The sequence below is a fragment of the Perca fluviatilis genome, chromosome 13 (genome assembly GCF_010015445.1).
Source record: "Perca fluviatilis chromosome 13, GENO_Pfluv_1.0, whole genome shotgun sequence".
Taxonomy (NCBI): Eukaryota; Metazoa; Chordata; class Actinopteri; order Perciformes; family Percidae; genus Perca; species Perca fluviatilis.
Window position 1 is genome coordinate 27,119,457 of NC_053124.1, and position 19,169 is coordinate 27,138,625.

Sequence of the window (19,169 nt, forward strand, 5' to 3'; positions counted from 1 at the left end):
CACCAGTCTGTCATTGTTCTCTTCTGGCCAGTTTCCTTCAGATTGTCTTTTGTTTTGTCTCAAATTTCGCTCATTTCATTCACTTTGTGTCTCCGTTTCCCATCTTTCATCTTCTAATATCACTAAAATAACAGTCTTCTTGCCTTAAAATCATCAATATCTTTAAATCCTCCTAACTGCCACCTTCTACCATTTCGCTCCTGCCGTGCCTCAAACACACAAGTTTTAGATTATAACAATTGACACTATATTTCCTCCCTCTCTCTACCCTCTCACACACACACACACACACACACACACACACACACACACACACACACACACACACACACACACACACACACACACACACACACACACACACACACTGCTGGCCCAGAGAGGTCAACCTTTGGTGGATGAGGTCAGGTGTCTGGGATGAAGTTGACCTTTGACCGGGAGGGCATGATCGCTCGCTTGCATCCTAAAGAGCTGGACAATGAGCCAGCCGTCAAACCATCGCTGTGTTTTTTTGTGTGTTTGTGTGTGTGTGTGTGTGTTTGTGAGTAGTGTACGTTTACATATGTGCACTACTGTCCATCTACGTTTGTGTGTTTTGGTGATGTGTGTGTGCTTTAATGTCTGTAAATGCAAGTCTGTGTAAATGTATGTGTGTTTGTGTGTCTGTTCTGAGAAATTGGATTTACCTCCTCGGTCTCCGAGCAACGGGGTCGTGGCTGCTTGTTACCGACGCCGAATAACGAAACGATATTGATCAGGCCGGGGTCATCCATTGACAAATCCTGTCTTTAGTCTTTCCCGCAAACGCTCATCTCTTCCTGTCTTCTTCCTTATTGGGGGTTAATATCTCATTAACTGCTATTATCTCCAAACCGGTCACCACGGCAACAGCCAGCAGGACAAGCGCTGACAATTCCCTGTAGCCTGCATCCTGTGGATCAGACAGGCAATGACCAGATTATTGGAAATCAATCCAAGAGGTGTTACTGTTACCCTGACCTCCCAAGCTTCATTTCCACTATTTATTGAGGAACACTGGTCAAATGTTGACTATTGTGAGGTTTACACAGATGTCAATACACGCAACGACGAGAGTCAGTATGCAATGGATATCATGATTGTGGTTAATCATTTTGAGGTTCATAAATCAGATGTTAGCTGGAAGCCATTTGATGTCAGAAAAAAAGGAGTAAGTAACATGGATTGACTGACAATATTTAAGGTTATTATTTACCTACTGGGGTAATTGTTTCTTTTTTTGCTGACTGCACTATTTCCGATACAGTAAAATGTCGAGCAGAAATTGGAAATACACTAATAGATGTTATCGGTTAATTTGGAATTAATTCATTTAATACTACTAAGTAACAGAGATGACATTGAACCACGGGGGGTAGGAGTGGGTCCATATGTGAGGGGCTTTTCTTTCTTATCAGTCACAGGACAGTCCTGATCCTTATTCTCCACGGAGCAATGGAGGAAATATATATATATATATATTTTTAACAGCCTACAGTTTAAGCTTAGCTACACAACTTTACTGCCACAGTATTCTGATGATTACACCAGTGTTTCATAATAATTGGTTGATAATGCTCTGCTTTTCTTACGGATTACGTTGATTTATTTTAGGTTAGGAAGGTTCACTTAGTATGACATGTAACTTAGCCTACGTGTAACCTATACATGACATGTAACCTACCTCAACAAAAATATATACATATATAACATTTGTAAATGTAAAAAACGCTGATCAGATACACCAATAATTATGAACGAATTGTATCTTTCTTTCTTTATTTTGGATAGCCCCTTGAGATGTACCATCTCATTTTCAAGGGGGTCCTTTTGTATAATCTTGAAAATATGGTAACAGTAAAATGGTTATTTCTGAAGCCAAGTTTAAACTGTAAAGGCCTAGGTTGTTAAATATTTTTTCCTCAATTGTTAAGCTTCAGTGCACTAGAGCAGAAGTTACTAATATTTAGAATTCATCCATATACATTTATTGGTGAATTGCCCTGCTCTTATGTTTACGTTCAGGTAACACAGGCGTAGCTGGGAGCACCTTTACAAACTGCATGGCAAATTAGGGGAATAAGCAATTAGCTATTATTAAGCAATTAGCTTTGCAGTAACAGAGCTAATGTTATTATTTTTTTTAATAACAGTAACGTTAGCCTACAATACATCTCTGGCTTAAACAGGTGTAGCCCAGTGAAGCTGGTTAACTCCAGCCTAACGATACTAGGATTTGGTTGAGAAATGTAACGTCGACTGACGAATGAGTGTGTCCATCATTGACAAAAGTATGTTGCTAACTGAAATCCTACCGCTAGCCTAGCCTAGCCTAGCATAGATATCTTGTTTCGGTTGTAGGCCTAAAACTAACGGCGAACTTAAATATTAATGCGTTGACCAACCCCCCGCCTCTGGTGTGTCGCTTAGCAACAACAGTGTTCTAGAGCGTTTAACTTATCAAACTACAAACGAACTAACGTTCTATTGAGATTACAGTTCTGCTCCAATGTGTTGCTGTTTGTTTACAGCGATACAATGTTACACAGCAGCCCGTTTTACGGTGGTTTAGAGGGGAAAGAAAGGTGTTATTATTGGGCCTGCTACTACAGGCTACTTACCCATAATTAAAAACGGGCCGGGTCCGCCTGGTGTCTGTCTGGCCCTATGGTCTGGCCATGTCTGCTGAGGGCTGATGGGTTGCGGTAATGGCCGAGTGGCCGGCTGACCTTTGACCCAGGGGTCAAGGCGGCGGGGTCTGGCTCGCGGGGCCGCAGTGACAGACGCCCCCCCCCAAAATTGATGAAAAAGGCAATAGAGTCTGTAATAAAACCAAGCAGCAGCCATCACCAAATAATCACATAATGGCCCCCTGTGACAATAATGATATTTTGTTATGTGTAACAGTCCACTGGAGAATATATATATTTCCAATTATACCTACAGATGTTTGAGGATGTTGCGTTTAATGTCTCAAGTGCAGTGATTGTGTTTTGTAAGTTGTTGTTTTTTATTATTATTATAAAAAGCTAATAAATAATTCACCATAGCTGAATGTTACTGGCTCTCTTCTTGATATTCATAATTTCAGGAATCAACCTGTATAGCAACCTAAAAGTCAAGTTAAGTAAATTATTAATTTCGATAATGAGTTTTAACAAAAAGGACAGCAGCACGTTTATAATTCTGGCCAGGAAAACTGTTGCAAGCATCAGGGGACAAGTGGCCCTCCCGATATTAAAATTGTGGTTATTATTCATCAATTCAAATGAGAGTCAAACTGTTTGGGTTTGGATGGAAAATCGATAGATGACTAATGGACATTTGAAAGCAATTTTTAGGCACAACGATGACATTTTTCATTTTCCAAAGGTCAGTTTGTTTAAGTCTTTAACTTTATTCACACAATGATATTAAAATGTACACGTGAAGCCTAATAGTCTACATATTAGGCTACTTAAATATATTTTCATTTATGCAAACAATAAATAAACTAAATATCGTAAAATGCGAATGAAACAACTTTCCTGATCGTCTTTTATATGGTAATATTTCTTCTTATTTCTTTCATATAATTTATGCATGCATTTAATTTCGTTTAAGTTCACTTTGGTACTTTTAATGAAACATTTTTGTCTCCGATTTTTTTTTCTTTTCCCAGTGATATAAATACACTCTTTTCCGTTCTTCCAACGCATCGGCAACAGGCCATTTACATTCGCTGAATAAATCACAACTTCACTAAAATAAATATAAATATGTGCAGAGTGACTATATAGATACATGTAGTATTGATATTTCGTATTTATTATTGTAAATAACAGCCACAATTAGGCCTTTTTACGGACTGTGGCTAATTTGCATATAAGCAAAACATTTGAATTCATGGCAAAAACGCGAGGCTTCTAGCATTTGGTTTCAATTTGACCAAAGTAGTTGACGTTTTTATATCCAAAACGAAAAATAGCAACCTAATTAAAATGAGCTTGAGCAAAATATCGAGAATTTAAAACAAAAGGAAAAACACAGTTTCAGTGACAAAGACGAGCTCGACATCCGTTTTCTTCCATTCATCCAAAGACTTCAGAGAGAAGATGAATGTGCACTAAATATAGTTTCTAATTTCCATTCATCCATAAATTAGTCAGTTATGAAACGGTAAAGAACACCTGCTGCTGATTTCTCCATTTACCAACTGATTCCGCGTCAAGCAGATCCCATTCAAGTAGCCTGTGTGCTGATACGACTGCTATAATTATATTAAAGTAGGCAAATATTTATATAGGCTGTATTATTTATGTTTGGTAGGCTACGTTTTTATACTAGCCTATCATTCATAAATAGCTGAACTGATCCCTCATGGGTATGAACAGCAAAAGGCCTGGAGTATATTCTAACATTAAAAACATGAAGAACATATTGGCAATGATCTCTTCTGGCGTTTGAATGTCGATTTAGGCTGCGCTACATTTTGGAGCTGAATTTAAAGAGAATTTAGAATTGGAAACGATCGTGTCGCTGCTGTAAGAAGTGTGTGCAGACGTGCAAATGAAGTGGCTGTAGCTTCTGCAATGTATTGATTAATTGATTGATTGATTGGGAATTAGGTGTATTAAGAGAGGGACCGATGGCTCGCATAGCGCGCGCGTCTGTCTCCATGCATGGTTGAGATGGACAGCATCAGATTTCGTACCGAGTGTGTTTACCCCATAGATATAGAACAATATCTATGGTTTACCTTCCGACTCAAGATCAGGGTGAAAATCCCATTGACCTGTGTGTGTGTTTGGGGGGGGTGGGGGGTGTGACCTATCAATGATAGGATTTCCATTAATTTACCTGCAGCCTCGGAGTTTTGGGAGGAAAACCAAACACAAGTCACGGATGGATCTCTGTCTGCAGGATGAGCCTCGGAAAACAGTACAGAGGGAGAAAAGGGGTGTGTGTGTGTGTGTGTGTGTGTGTGTGTGTGTGTGGGGGGGGTGCTTTGTTTGGTGTAAATTGCTGTAAAGTGTGAGCACGTGTGTGTTTTGAAGAGATAAAGAAACATTTGGATCATAAAACAAACTGATACGAGAGAGAGCTCGTATAGGAAGAAAAAAAGGAACCTGCATAAATCGTTTCTTTATTTTAGTGCAAGAAAAAGAAAGAACTCAGAGAGAGAGAGAGAGAGAGAGAGAGAGAGAGAGAGAGAGAGAGAGAGAGAGAGACTTCACCCTCCTCGTCTCTCTGGCCGGCAGGGTGTTCCTCTCAAAGCCCCCCCCCCCCGTCCTTTTAATTGATTTCTCATAATTAACTCAGTGTGTTCATCGATTTCCCTGCCACCACCCCGACACCGCCTCGAGATCGGCAACCTCATTATTCCCACGTTAACCCGAATAATCCCGAATAAATACTGGGTGACCACATTCAATAACAATTAGACCCAGGCAGCACTAAATAAGCCCCGGTTGCCTTTAGATGACCAGGCATCGGGACAAGATGCACTGAAACAAAAAGGGAAAAAAAAACTAGCCTATATATGCTGAGAAGTTGGTAAAAAACAACAACAAAAAAGAAGAAGAATCTTGATAGCTGGAAAGTGCAGTAAAGTGTTTGTATTCAGACTTCACTTTGCTCTTTGCAAAAATACATGAAAGAGCCACTGCATGCAAATACAGTCAATCCCATTTAAAGATGTCACAGGTTTAGAAAACACCACCAGACAATCAGTGGGGACATTATTTGAAACCAGGGTTCAAAATGATCACCACTGTGGCCGGGTTGGCTCAGTGGGTGGAGCAGGCGCACATATACATAGAGGTTTATGCCTCGACGCAGAGGTCCAGGGTTCGAGTCCGACCTGTGACGATTTCCTGCATGTCTTCCCCCCTCTCTCTCTCTCGCCTAGCTGTCCTTAAAGGCGGAAAAGCCCCCAAAAAAAATCTTAAAAAAGATCACCATTTAACAGCCAAATTATGCAGGTGGCTGGTAGATTTGCTTCACTCACCAGCCCCCCCCCCAAAAAACCCCCAATGGTGATCGATTGAGTGGCTGGTAAAACGTCCATTCTGAACCCTGCTTAAAACCTCTGAAAGCTCAGACTATATATATATATATATATATATATATATATATATATATATATAGAGGCTAGTGTACTGATGTTCACTTCTCCACCGTTTGACCAATTAACCTAATGAAATCCTATTACACACCAGCTCAGCCAATTAAAAGGCCTGCTGCTGTGCACATCAGTCACGTTGACTCTGCAGGTCAGTGAGCGAGATGTGGCGCTGCGGCATCTCTCTCCGTCAGGTTCAATGGCTTCGTGAGAGAGGAGGACGAGGACGAGGAGGTGAAACAGGCCTGCAGGCGGCAGATCAACGGGCACTTCTGTGTCCCTCCTCCTTCATCATCATCTCCTCCTGAAAAATACAAATGGAGAAACTATTTGTTGTCATTTTCAATCACCCTCGTTATCGTATTTACATAGAACAATTTGAATGTGAAAGTGGTTTAACATGCGCATGCACCTTCACCTTTTTTTGCTGTTGTTGCAAGGACTCGGGTTCTCTGAACTTTAAGAAACAAGGCACCTAGTAATTGACAAGGGGAATGAATTGAACTTTTTCTCTTCCGGAAACCATAATCATGCATTTCTTAAGTATTGTGTAACTTATTTCTACTTGTATGTGTACGGCTCTCAAATGTTCTGAGTCAGATTGAAGTTTGAGATTGAAAATGAGCTGAATGGGACACATTCATGTCACGGTCATATCATATTGCTGTGAATTATTGTGTGTTGTCCCTGATGAATAAATGAATAAAGCCAAGTACTGAAATTGGAAACAGCAGTTGACGAAAAACAAAAAACTTCTCACCAAAAAGGTCCATCTTATAGGTCAATCTTATTCATTGCAATACCTACACAAATGTATTATTATCTAATTATACTACGTCATTCTTATTTTAGCCATGCATCTTAACTTGCACTCTTATTTTTTTCTTTTGTCCTAGATTTAGATTTTGCATTTACTTGTGTGTGTGTGTGTGTGTGTGTTGGAGGTGCCTAAGGGCCAAAGATTTTCATTGCCAGTGCCTTTTACAAAACGTCCTCAGGAGATGGAGTTTACCCAGTTTTAATGTACAAAAATCCACTTATTTATAGAATAAAAATAGTAAATACTCACTAAACTGGAGTCACACTGGGGATATGTAGTGCATGTGCAGAGAGCAAAACTGTTTAATATTTAAAGAAAATACAGAGTAAAATAGAATTTAGCAGAGAAAATAAGAGAACAGAGTATATTGGAGAGAGCTAAGAAAAATGATCAGAAGAAGGAAGGAACAGAACACATGAAAGTGGACAAAAAAAAAGGCTGGGGTACCACAGCGACTGTCCCTCCTCTCCTCCCACTCCTCCATGTGGGCAGAACCTTGCCGTTTACTGTAACGTCCACTCGGACATTGTACCCCAGCAAACGAAAGCTGCAGGCAGTTTTAGGGGTTTTAACTGTGAATTACAATACAATAAAAAACACAAAAAAACAACAAAAAAAAACCATTAAAACATCAGAAGATTATACAGCAAGGAGCAAAAGAACACATGCAATTGGACAAAAAAAGAACAAAGCAGAACAGAGAGGAGTAAAACTGAAGAAGAGATAATAGAGTAGAGTAGAATAGAGGGGGCCAGCAAGGACAGAAAGCAGAAAGAGAGTTAGTGTGGTGGGAGGGAGGGAGGGAAGTGGGTGATGGTGTTGGTCACGGGGGGTTAAAAGAAGGAGGCGTTTAAAGCTTGTGAATTAAACGCTGTGAGGCCCTGTGTCCTCGGCACGTGCACCGGGCCTCAAGAATAAAAGGAACCGGCCCATCTGGCTTTTTAGAGGCAGGAAGAAAAGGGAGGGAGAGAAAGAGAGAGGCCAGGAGACAGAGAGAGAGCTAGAAAGAGAGAGGGCTCCTGTGTTGCTCAATGGAGAGACCGTGGCATTAAGACAGCCAGGCGTTTAGGGCGCTTGATTCCCTCTGGGGGTCACCGATAGTAAAAAATATAGGCTCTCATTGTAATGGAAGGTGCTTTAGAGTGAACGTGTGCTGTGAAAGGGTTGGGGAAGGGGTTGGAAGAAGATTTTCTATACCTTTACTCTCTCTCTCTCTCTCTCTCACACACACACCTCCTGCAATCGGCATCTTAGCTGTTTCCATGGCGACGGAGTTGAGACTGCAACAGGAGAAGGGGTGTGTGTGTGTGTGTGTGTGTGTGGACAGCAGCAGCAGTAGCAGGTGATGAGGCCCGGTTCATGGCAGACAGTGCTTCAGCATCTGGGAAAGTGATTTCTTTCCCATCTAATAAAAGTTATATTAACGCCATAGAAGAAGAAGAAGAAGAAGACGAAGAAGAAGAAGAAGAAGAAAACAGACATTGTAACCATCATTACAGGAGAAAAACAGACCTCAGCAGGTAAAAAAAAAATGGAACTGGACATGTGTAAGGAGTAAAGTAGACAAAAAGTGAAACAGGATACTTTTCAATTCAGCAAAACACATTTGTAGTTGTCCTGTTGAATTCTCAAAATGCCTGAATCACAAAGTGCAGGACAGTTGTCTGTAGTTTATTTCATTTGCAACGATCTACAGTTATATTTGAACAGTGCCTCCCCCCCCCCCCAGTAAAGTCACGGCAAAGATTCAGCATGCACAATACGAGGCCCCTGGAACGGAAGCAGCTAACTGGAATTCAGCCATCGTTCATTTTATGATTCAACATGTGCCTTTCCTGCTGTAACATGTCGAGAATGTCCTTTGCAAAAAGAAAATAGGCCTATAGTTAACAAAAAGCTTCCTGTCAAAACAGTATCAATGAGCTGCTCTGTGAATGCATTGAGTTGATTAAAATAAAATAAAACCCATTGTAACAAAGTGAATTCATATTTTCTGTAGTAGCACCCGATGAGTGGTGCATTTTTGACACATGGTGAAATGTTTTTTCACATCACAACAGGGACATGAAATTGTGTTTTTCTAAAGGCACGACCGAATAAAAGAATATGTTTGTATTATATATTGGTATTGGTTGGTAATATTGCTGCTACTCACCTCATAGGAACACCCACCACCTTCTATCACACCACCATTAACCATGATCATAACCCAAGCAATAATTCAATATGATCACACATTTAGTACTTAAAAGTAAATTCATGATTGATTGATGATGAACTAAAAACTAACATTTACATTAAGGCCAAAAAAAAAAAAAAAAAAATGGATTCTGCATTTCCTGCATTAGAATTTAAATCGTAATGCTTTAGATCTCCACGGGGGAAATATGAAAAGAAATCTATAATTACACATTTGACAGTTTGCTGGGTAATGGGGTGCATTAATGTCCTCTCAGGGCCCTGAGCAGTTCATTGAAAGACATTCATAGTGTGCATCCGAAAGTAGTATTATAAAGTAGTATCAAACATGCAGTGAATGAGTGGATTAGACGATAATATCAACCCATCTATGAAGATGAAGCTCATAGTTGGTCACAACCCGGCTCAGGGCTGGACAAACGAGGGAAGACCACGTATGAGTTAAGATAAGATATACTTTATTGTCCCGAGTCCCCAGGGGGAAATTTTGCTTAGTCAATAGTACAGTACACAGAACTGCAATCGACAATACGTATAGCCACAAGACAGCACAGTGGTACATCAAAGACACAGTGAAAAATGACAACAACACAAGATATGTAAAATATTGCACATGCCCTGTGATAGAAAACATATAAATGCAAGGGAAGTCATCAAAAAGCGTAAAACAATGCAACAGTGCCTTTAGTTTAAGTAAAAATGAAAAAAAAAAAAATTCTTGTTGAGTGGTGTTATAGAGTTGTAACAAAAGCGGGGGGGAGCAGGTGAGCCGAATCTCCCGGATGACCCAACTCCGCCCACCAGGCTGCCGGAGGGAGAGGCAGCCAATCAATCAAACACATTTCATTTAAAGCAGAGATATTTAACAGGGCCTAGGGGGCCCTCAGAGTCAGTGCAGGTGGCCGCCAAATTATGTTAAAAATATATATATATTTTTTATAGTTTCTATTTTCAAATACCAAAGATAAATTGGTCTATTTGTGAAGAAAAAAACTAACATTTCATCTACACATTGAGATAAGCTTACTATAGGTAAGGTATTCAGTTAAGCCAAAGGATTCACTGTGCCTTCCACATGTATGTTTAACATTAAAACATGATGTATAAATAATATATTAATATCCATTCATTTTCATCCGTCCGGCTTAGCTTAATACGCAACTCAATTTTATAGGGGTCCCTACTCCGTCTCTCTTTCAGCTAAGGGGTCCTTGGCCTAACAAAAAAAACAAAAAAAACATTGAAGATCCCTGATTTAAAGTGCAAAACCACCATGAGACACGGTCTCGGTGCACTTTACAATTAAAGGAAGACGCACTAACAACAATAACAGACAGCAACACAACTATTGGATAGCATTGAAGCAGCAACAATAAACAACACACAAGCAGCCACATATGAGAACAAGTGAAGGACACGGAGGGTTGATACCAGGAGCCTACCATGCTGGTTCCACTCTCCTCCCACTGGGCCGTTTACAGTAATGTCAACCCCAACCCGGATATTACACCCAGGAAAACAAAAGCTGCCGGCACCTTTAGGGTTTTTATCTTGGAATTACAATACAACAAAACCGATAAGCACCATTAAAAACATCAGGAGATTATATAATCTGGAGGACCATGTGGGGGAAGTGGGGGTCTCTGTAAACGAGGAAGTGGCTCCAAAGGTCCAACATTAACACAACAGTCCATAATACTCCTACTGGAGGACACTCCTCTGGGGTCTTCGGGAGCTGCGTGATGACCTTACCTTTATATTAAATGTGTTTCGTATAGAAACACAGGCCATTATAACTTTATAAGCATGTGGATTTTTTTTTCTTTTTCTTGTGCACTTCCTGGGAATGAAAAACAAAAAGAGCCCAGATAATTAAAACAACATTGAAAAGCCGAAATCGCCTATTATATTCTCCTGCATTCAAAAAAGAAAAAAAACCTCTGTCTGGTGAAAGCGTTGGTTTAAATAGAGCCGACGGGTTCTTCTCATCTCCGTGCAGGTCGCTGCTCAGGCGGCTGCGGCCGAGAGGGCTTCGAGCGCCACCGTGTGGTCGAAAGGCTGAACCGCTTTTCAACCGGGTCCTGAAGATCTCCTTCCTCACCATCCTCGCTGCGGCTGCGATCAGGTAAACAGATCCAACAGTCTACTGTCCACTTACAGCAGCCTCAGCAACTGGAAGAACTCTGACATCCAGGCATTGGTGGAAGCAGTAATCAGATCCTTTACTTAAGTAAAAGTACTAATAACCACACTGTACCAAAAGTAAAAATCCTGCATTGAAAATGTTACTTAGGTAAAAGTATGTACGTATAATCGGGAAAATTTACTTAAAGTATTACAAGTAAAAGTACTCAATGCAGAAAAAATCCTCACATTTTAATGGTCTAATCCAGTGGTCTTCAACGTTTTTTAAGCCAAGGACCCCCTAACTGAGAGAGACGGATCAGGGACCCCCTACCACATATATTGTATGTTTGGGTGGCCTAAAGCCTTTATACATACCTTTTCGGTTCATATAATACTAATTAAAAAAAATGATTGTTGACATGATTTTATAAATCATGTTGTAATGTTAAACATACATGTGGCACAGTGAATCCTTAGGAGTAACTGTATCTGTGGATGGCTACTTTAGGGACTACCTTACCTACAGGCCAGCAAAGTTATCATCAATGTGTTGTCTTTTTCACAAATAGGTTGATTTTTATTTGCTAATAATATGTTTAAGACAATTTGGTTTTTGAAAAAAGCTTTCCAAATATTAACAATAATTTGGTGCCGCCCCCACCCACCAGCTGCAGTAACTCTGAGGACCCCCCCCCCCCAGGGGTCCCGGACCCCTTGTTGAAGATCTCTGGTCTCATCATTCCAGCTGGACTTGTAGGCCCTTATATTGTCGGGTAGTTTAATTGATTCTAAAGCATTGTATTTTATAAACTAATTGTGTTTTCTGGGCAACAATCTGAATTTGTAAAGTAACTAAAGCTGTCAGATTGTGTAAAAAGTGCAATATTTCTCTCCATGAAATGTAGCGGAGTAGAAGTAGAAAGTGGCATTAAAAAGAAAGACTCAAGTGAAGTACATGTACCTCAAACGTGTACTTAAGTACAGTGCTTGAGTAACTGTACTTTGTTACATTCCACCACTGCATCCAGGCCATCAAAGCCACTTACAAGGGCTGCAACTAACAATTAGTTCCATTATCAATTCATCTGACATTTATTTTTGTCGATTCAATCAATTCATTATGTAAAATGTCGTCAAAACAGTGAAAGATGACGGTAACCATTCCCCAGAGAGGGAGCCGACATATACATATATATATATTCAAAGTGCATATTTTGTCCAAAACACAAAGTTTATGATCATAAAAAAAAGAAGCAAAAAGCAATTTTAGAAGCTGATAATTTTTCCTTGAACAATCACTCATTTCTCAATCATCGAGTCAGTTCTATCGATTTATTTATTGATCCATCTTGTGCATTTAGGGTATTTTATGATTTTACACCATACATTTAAAAAGGCAGCAGACACACTTGATTCCCCATAGAATAAAGTGAGTTAAACTGGATTTCTATTTGTGTGATATCCCTAAATATGTAAATGAATGAATGGACTGATCTTATTCTTCTTCTCTTCTCAGCAGGTTATTAATATTTGCGCAACTTTTAACACAATATGGTCCCTCAAACGGTGAGTATTTAGTGTGGGATGGAAAGGGAATTTGAAATTTCAGTTTGGTTTAAATAAAATTCTGCTATTAGATTATCTAATATATATATATATATATATATATATATATATATATATATATACATATATATATATTCTTGCAGGAACTTGTCCCTGGGATTACATATCTGACTAGACATGGCTGTTTGGGCATTTTCAGATCAGGCAGAAGGGAATCCTACTGCTTGCCACGTTTGGTGAGGTTTTGTTTCATGCTGTTTAAACATGGATTTGTATTTATGTCCTGCCCCTTCAGCCCACACAGTAAACAGTAACAGTAGCATTGAAATGTGTCTGAAATCAGTCACACAGATGTAGGCGTCCAAGCTGCACAGGGACTGTTTGATAACCCCGCAGTGGTAATGCAGGATATTGGCGGGGAAGGGGCTGGGGGTCTGCAGCGCTGAGAGATTGGCTTTGCACGGACGCCTTGTGACTTTAAGATCCTATTTGGTCCACTGGCTTAAAATCTAAAAAAAGGAAATCTTGGTACTAAGGTGCTTTTGACCAGATAAGTCGAGCTGGATGTGAATTTGTATTCTGAACCACAGTCTGGCAACATTTTTCACTTCACTTCACTTCTAAACACTGAAGCGTTCCTCTGTTACATTTAATAGAACTGAGCTCAGACTGAAAAACGGGCAAAACACACGGGGGTGGACACAATACCATGAACCCCTGTACAGTGTAATTCAATCAAATACAACAGTCCCGCAATTAATTCAACCCTTTTTTTTTTTTGTTAAGATTTTAAGGTGTATTTTGTGTAAAAAAATGTGAAAATGTCAAAAATGTTCAGCTTTGTGTTTTTTTTTGATGCCATCGTTTTAAGAATTGTCTGGCTTTGTTGTAAGGAGTTAAGTTTTTCTGTACAAAAATGGACAAAGTCGCACTTATACCTGTCCAGTCTCTTTTATCTCAACAAATATGACAATTTTTTGGGGCATATTACTGTACGTTTCAGTGTATAAAGAAGTTGAAAAAAGTATTTATCGCAGAGCTTTTGTGTTCAATTGCATGTGGTCAACCCCAGCATCGTGGGAAATAACTTATTTCACATCTAAACATGACAATGTACGCCAGTCTCACCCCAGACTCTCACCCGTTTTCTTCTCCGCGTGTCCTGTAGCTGCTGTCCTCGTGCTCGGCGTATTCCTGAAGAAGACGAAGAAGAGCAGCGGTTGAGCAGCGCCGAGGAGAAGAACACGTGCAAACAATCTGAGCTCTCGCACAGCAGGTTTGATCAACACACAACGTGACTGTACAACACAAGAGGGGTTGTTCTGCTTTCTCATGTCCTCACTTTTCGACTCCCGTATGTGACCGATAACGGAGCTTAAAAATGGATTATAGAACGAGCAAAATGTGTTTTGATTTGTGGAATTTGCACGTTATGTGAGGTTTGCGACACATTTGCTGATGGTTTTATATTACACTGCCTTCCTACTCTTTCAGGATGTGTGTGTTGTTAAAAAAAAAGTCCCATGATTCATCTGGGATTTTCCCTCAGTAACAGACACTTTCTATTTTTTTTTATATCAACTAATTAATTAAATGATACCGAAATATTCTCCTCCAGCGTTACTGTTAATGCAATTTTCATTGAATTCATTTAGGGGAAACATATGTCACTAAAACAACCCATTGTTCTGTATGGTGCTGCCCATAAAATACTAAAAAGACAGCAATGTTTTTGTAATTTTTGCTAAAAGCGATGTGATGTACAGTAAATATGTAAAGCGAAGTAAAGAAGTTGACATCCTTTATGAATGAATTTAAGAGTAATAAGTTAACATTTTGAGCTGATGGTTACAAGCGGTAAAAAACAATAGTGCAAAGATCAGATTTAGTAAATCTTTTCCAGCAACACATGAATGGTTACCGCAGTGTGAGGGAAAGAAGCAGCACAAAACAACATTTTAAAAATGTAATAAATTCTGAGCAGTTTTATTTCGTCGTAAATAGTCATAGCAGGCCTGTATTTCTTTTAGTGAATGTGGAATTCGTCCACAAAAAATACGTTAATATCACACTGTTTTTGTATGTTTAACTCTTTCTGCTCATACGTTTTCTAAGATGTTTTGTGTGTGTGTGTGTGTGTGTGTGTGTGTGTGTGTGTCTGGATGGATGTCAAATCTTAAAACATTAGAGGATGCCTTTGTTCTGTTTGAATCTACTTTTAAACATCCTTTAGTGCTTTATAAGGCACAGCTCGGTGACAAAAGTCTTCTGTATTAAAGTGTATTTTTAACTAAATAAATCTAGGTTTGAATCAAGCTGATGTTCTACCGCTTCATATATTATTGTGACACACACACACAGACACACACACAGACAGAGGAAGAGAGAGACACAAATGGAGGGGGAGAGAAAGAGACAGCGACCACATACAACACCATTTATTATTAACACACCCAATATAGCTGGACTGGACACCGCTCTCTCCTCTACCCGCCTGCCCCCCTCCCTTCCCATTAAAACACACACACACACACACACACCCACACACACACACACACACACACACACACACACACACACACACACACACACACATACACACACACACACACACACACACACACAGAGAGCCCTCCAAGACCCTCCCCCTGACCCTGCGACCTAGGCACCATGGCAACTCTCTGACCCATCCCGCAGTTGCTGTGGTAACAACCCTTGGAGCATGTCTGACCACTGCCCCACACACACAACCACAACACATACACACATCCTATATAGCCCTACAGCCGCCCCCCTCCTCCTGCTCCACGCCGAGCCGAGGCAAACCGATCGATATTCTATCACACAGAACAGTGGAGCGAGAGAGGAGGCCACGGGCCAGCCAGATTACTGGGAGGAGGGGGAGGAGGGGGGTTAGTGGTTGACAAAAAGAGAGAGTGTGTGTGTGTCTGAGGAAACGAAAAGGGTTTTAGGGAAGGAAAGGGATGTGTGTGTGTTGGGGAGGTGTGCAAAAAGGGGTTTTAGCGTGCGGGTGTAATCACGTAGGAGATTGAGAAGATGCGTGTGTGTGTGTGTGTGTGTGTGTGTGTGTGTGTGAGATTTGGAGGAAATAGGTGGGAATGGGCTGAGAGTGTAAGTGGGTAGAAGATGGAGAGAAAGTGTGTGTGTGTGTGTATGTCAGAGGAAAGGTGGTTTAGTGTGGTTGTTATGGAGGATAAGAAAGGGAGGTGTGTGTGTGTGTGTGTGTGAGCATCATAATGAGTGGAGCTGCAGCGCTATAAGGCATCTACTCTCTTTTTTAGTCTAACCGATGTTCGTTAGCAGATTCGCAGCTGTGTGTGTGTGTGTGTGTGTGTGTGTGTGTGTGTGTGTGTCCATATGAATGAAATACTTTTATTCAAGTGTCACACACCCGAGGGTGCCCAGCCCACATGGGCTTATGAGATAGGCCTATTACTTATATTACAGAGAGAGAGAAGAGAGAACACAAAGGAAAGCGAGCACAGCACACGGTAATGTTAAATGATAAATGTTAAATTCAACAACCCACACGTCGAAGTCTAACGTTTGGAAAGATGTACTGAGTTTTGAATTGAGTGACTTCATGTACACCTACAGTGGAAGAAATATTGTATAGCATAGTATAGTATAGTGAAAGTCTCCCATTCAAAATCCTACTTCAGTAAAAGTACAAAAGTATTAGCAGCCAAATGGACAAGGCTTTAGATTACTGCAAATCACTGTGTAATTATTTATTCTACACATGGTATCGATACAATACTTATCGGTACGTGGAAGTACAAGGGAAGAAGACAAACGTGAGGGGATAAGGTAACAACTTTGTGTTAAGGAGGGACCTAGAAATAAATCACACTGGGGTGTAGTTTTTCTTTCAAATTAAAGACTACCTTTTCAATATTTACAGGGTACAGTATTATTATTAGAGGGTAAAAGCAATCAGTTAACAGTGTTTATAGTAGTGGCCGGGTTGGTTCAGTGGTAGAGCAGGCGCACATATACTGAGAGGTTTATGCCTCGACGCAGAGGTCCAGGGTTCGAATCTGACCTGTGACAATTTCCTGCATGTCTTCCCCCTTTCTTTCTCACCTAGCTGTCCTCTCAAAATAAAAGCAAAAAAATTCTCTTAAAAAAAACAGTGTTTGTAGTATATTATATCATCAAAAAACTAATATTTACATTTGGTTTATCATACACTAATTTCCCCTTTAGTTAAAACTATGTAAAGTAGAGTTATAGGTTATTATTAAAGTTGGTTGATGTTTTCTTTTTATATTAATATTGTTGTTACTGGGAACAAAACATTTGGATTGGCTGGGATAAATGGTGTGCCTTTATAACTATAAAATAGTATAAGGCACACATATGTTTACTACTGGGCTGTAAAATAAAGTCTTCTATTACTTACCCCACTATTCACTGTCATTTTAGTGTAGTAATAGGGTGTAATAAATTTCACTGTATCAATGTTGGAAAGGTTTTTTGTTTTTTAAATTAAGCTTTCATAGCTGCTGTGTAGTGTATTGTTTTTACTTCACCAGTAAGTATTCCATTGATGCACACTTGCATCACAGTATACGGCATTTACTTTTTATAACACATTTTTTCCCTAATGGGATTTTTATTGTTTTTATCTGTTTTATCGTACATACATGCAATTACATGTTTTGTATGAGTTAAACCAAACTGAACTACATATTAATATTATTGACCTGGGAGTAATACAAAATAATGTGTCTGTGTGTAGGAGACAAGTGGTTAATAAACAACAGGAAGAAATCATAAAAGGTTGCACGGAACTCCTGACAGAAAGAAACAAGAGAAAACCAATGAACTCACAAATGAGGTGACCTATATCCCTGGGTTAGAAGAGTGTGTGTGTGTGTGTGTGTGTGTGTGTGTGTCAAGTGGGCAGGAGCACTCATTTGCTCTGTGAGCCTTGAAATAGTATTCATGAAACACGGATACTGTGGACACACACACACACACACAGTATAAGCGTAAAACTATCGAACCCAAACAGAGTCACAGGCTGTTCCTGACTCTGGGATTTTATTAATAACTTTTATTATAATTAATTTCAATTCAATCAATCAATTTGTGTTATTTTGAATGGGCTAAAAGTGAAAAAGGTCTCTGACAAGCTACATTCAGTATAACTGAATATATAAATAATTAATAGTCGTTTAAATAATTAAAACGATAAAAAGAAAAAAGTCAATATGGTTGTATAACTCTGGATTCTGCAGGTCTGGCATGTGATGATCTTTATTGTGGTACACATTTTTAAATTAAAATAATATAATTCATTATCTTTTAGAAATTGTCGTAAATGTTCTAAACTGTTTAAACTACTAATCACACAGGGTCTTGCTAATTTCATGTAAGCATTAGGTTTACCGGTTGCATGCTACTATTAACGATTTGCTGTATATTTCATCTTCTGAAGTTACAGTCTCGAAGATCTGTTTTGTTGTCTTTGGCGCCACCTATGGCGATAAGTGGTAATTGCAGGTGTGCTTTGGGATCTGACTTCTACTTGTTTTTTAAGTTTTTAATTGCCTGTAGCATAGTCTGTAAAAATTAAGGTCTGTAGTCATCGCTCTTCGTCCGTTTACTCACAACGCTAACAGAGACTGGAATAAAATATTATGCTGTTCCTATTTTGTATCCTGGGTATCCATAGAAACCCAGGTCGCAATACTGCAAATGCAAGAGCTTCCATCAGTGGGCTATAGGCTCAATTACCGTCGGCTTTCCTCATTCGGCGATAGATATTGACTTAAAGCTATAGTGCGTAGTTTCTGTTTCCCCCCCATGAGGAATTTTAAGTAATAACAGCAACACTGTTGTTGCATCCACATGATACAAGCCATCCGTGATCACCCCCCCCCCCCCCCCCACAGTTGCGAAGGATGGAGGATTTGTGTGCTTTACATCAACTCATTTGACAACAGCTTGAATGTAACGGACATTCAGTAATATATATAAGTTACGCACTAAAGCTTTAGAAGACATTTATTTGAATAAAAATAAAAGTGAACTCGGACACAGTCTGTTGTACACTTACTTGAGTCAGAAGGGATGAACAGTCCAGGAAATAAACCTCTTGTTTTTTTTACCCAGTGGTGGATTCCAAAGCCAAGAAGGATGACGAACCTGCAAATAACAGTTGTAAAGAGGATCTGTAATACAAGGTGGAGCAACAGTGTTTTTCTATAGTGCTACATGATAGTTATAGACTATGTTCCATCAAGACAGATCTGTGTGCCTTTACTAGTGTTGCGGTCATTCCAACCTCAAGCCAAATATTGTCCT

At 39.6% G+C, this 19,169-nt stretch overlaps 1 protein-coding gene and 1 long non-coding RNA gene across 3 annotated transcripts in view; both read right to left on the minus strand.

The window, feature by feature from the left end:
- Window positions 1–2,674, minus strand: part of LOC120572008 (POU domain, class 2, transcription factor 1) — an 81,347-nt gene extending 78,673 nt beyond the window's left edge. The window contains exon 1 of the mRNA XM_039821189.1: window positions 2,640–2,674. The gene's annotated coding sequence lies outside the window, so the exon portion shown is untranslated. The remainder of the gene's footprint in view (window positions 1–2,639) is intronic.
- A 6,907-nt stretch (window positions 2,675–9,581) lies between these two features.
- Window positions 9,582–18,971, minus strand: LOC120570787. Of its 2 annotated transcripts, XR_005641128.1 has the most exons (4): window positions 18,922–18,971; window positions 13,975–14,027; window positions 11,079–11,323; window positions 9,582–10,980 (listed from the first exon to the last, which is right to left on the minus strand). It is a non-coding gene; the product is annotated as an uncharacterized LOC120570787 (long non-coding RNA). The 2 variants fall into 2 exon arrangements; XR_005641127.1 differs by having other exon boundaries at window positions 9,582–11,323.
- Window positions 18,972–19,169: the final 198 nt, after the last annotated feature.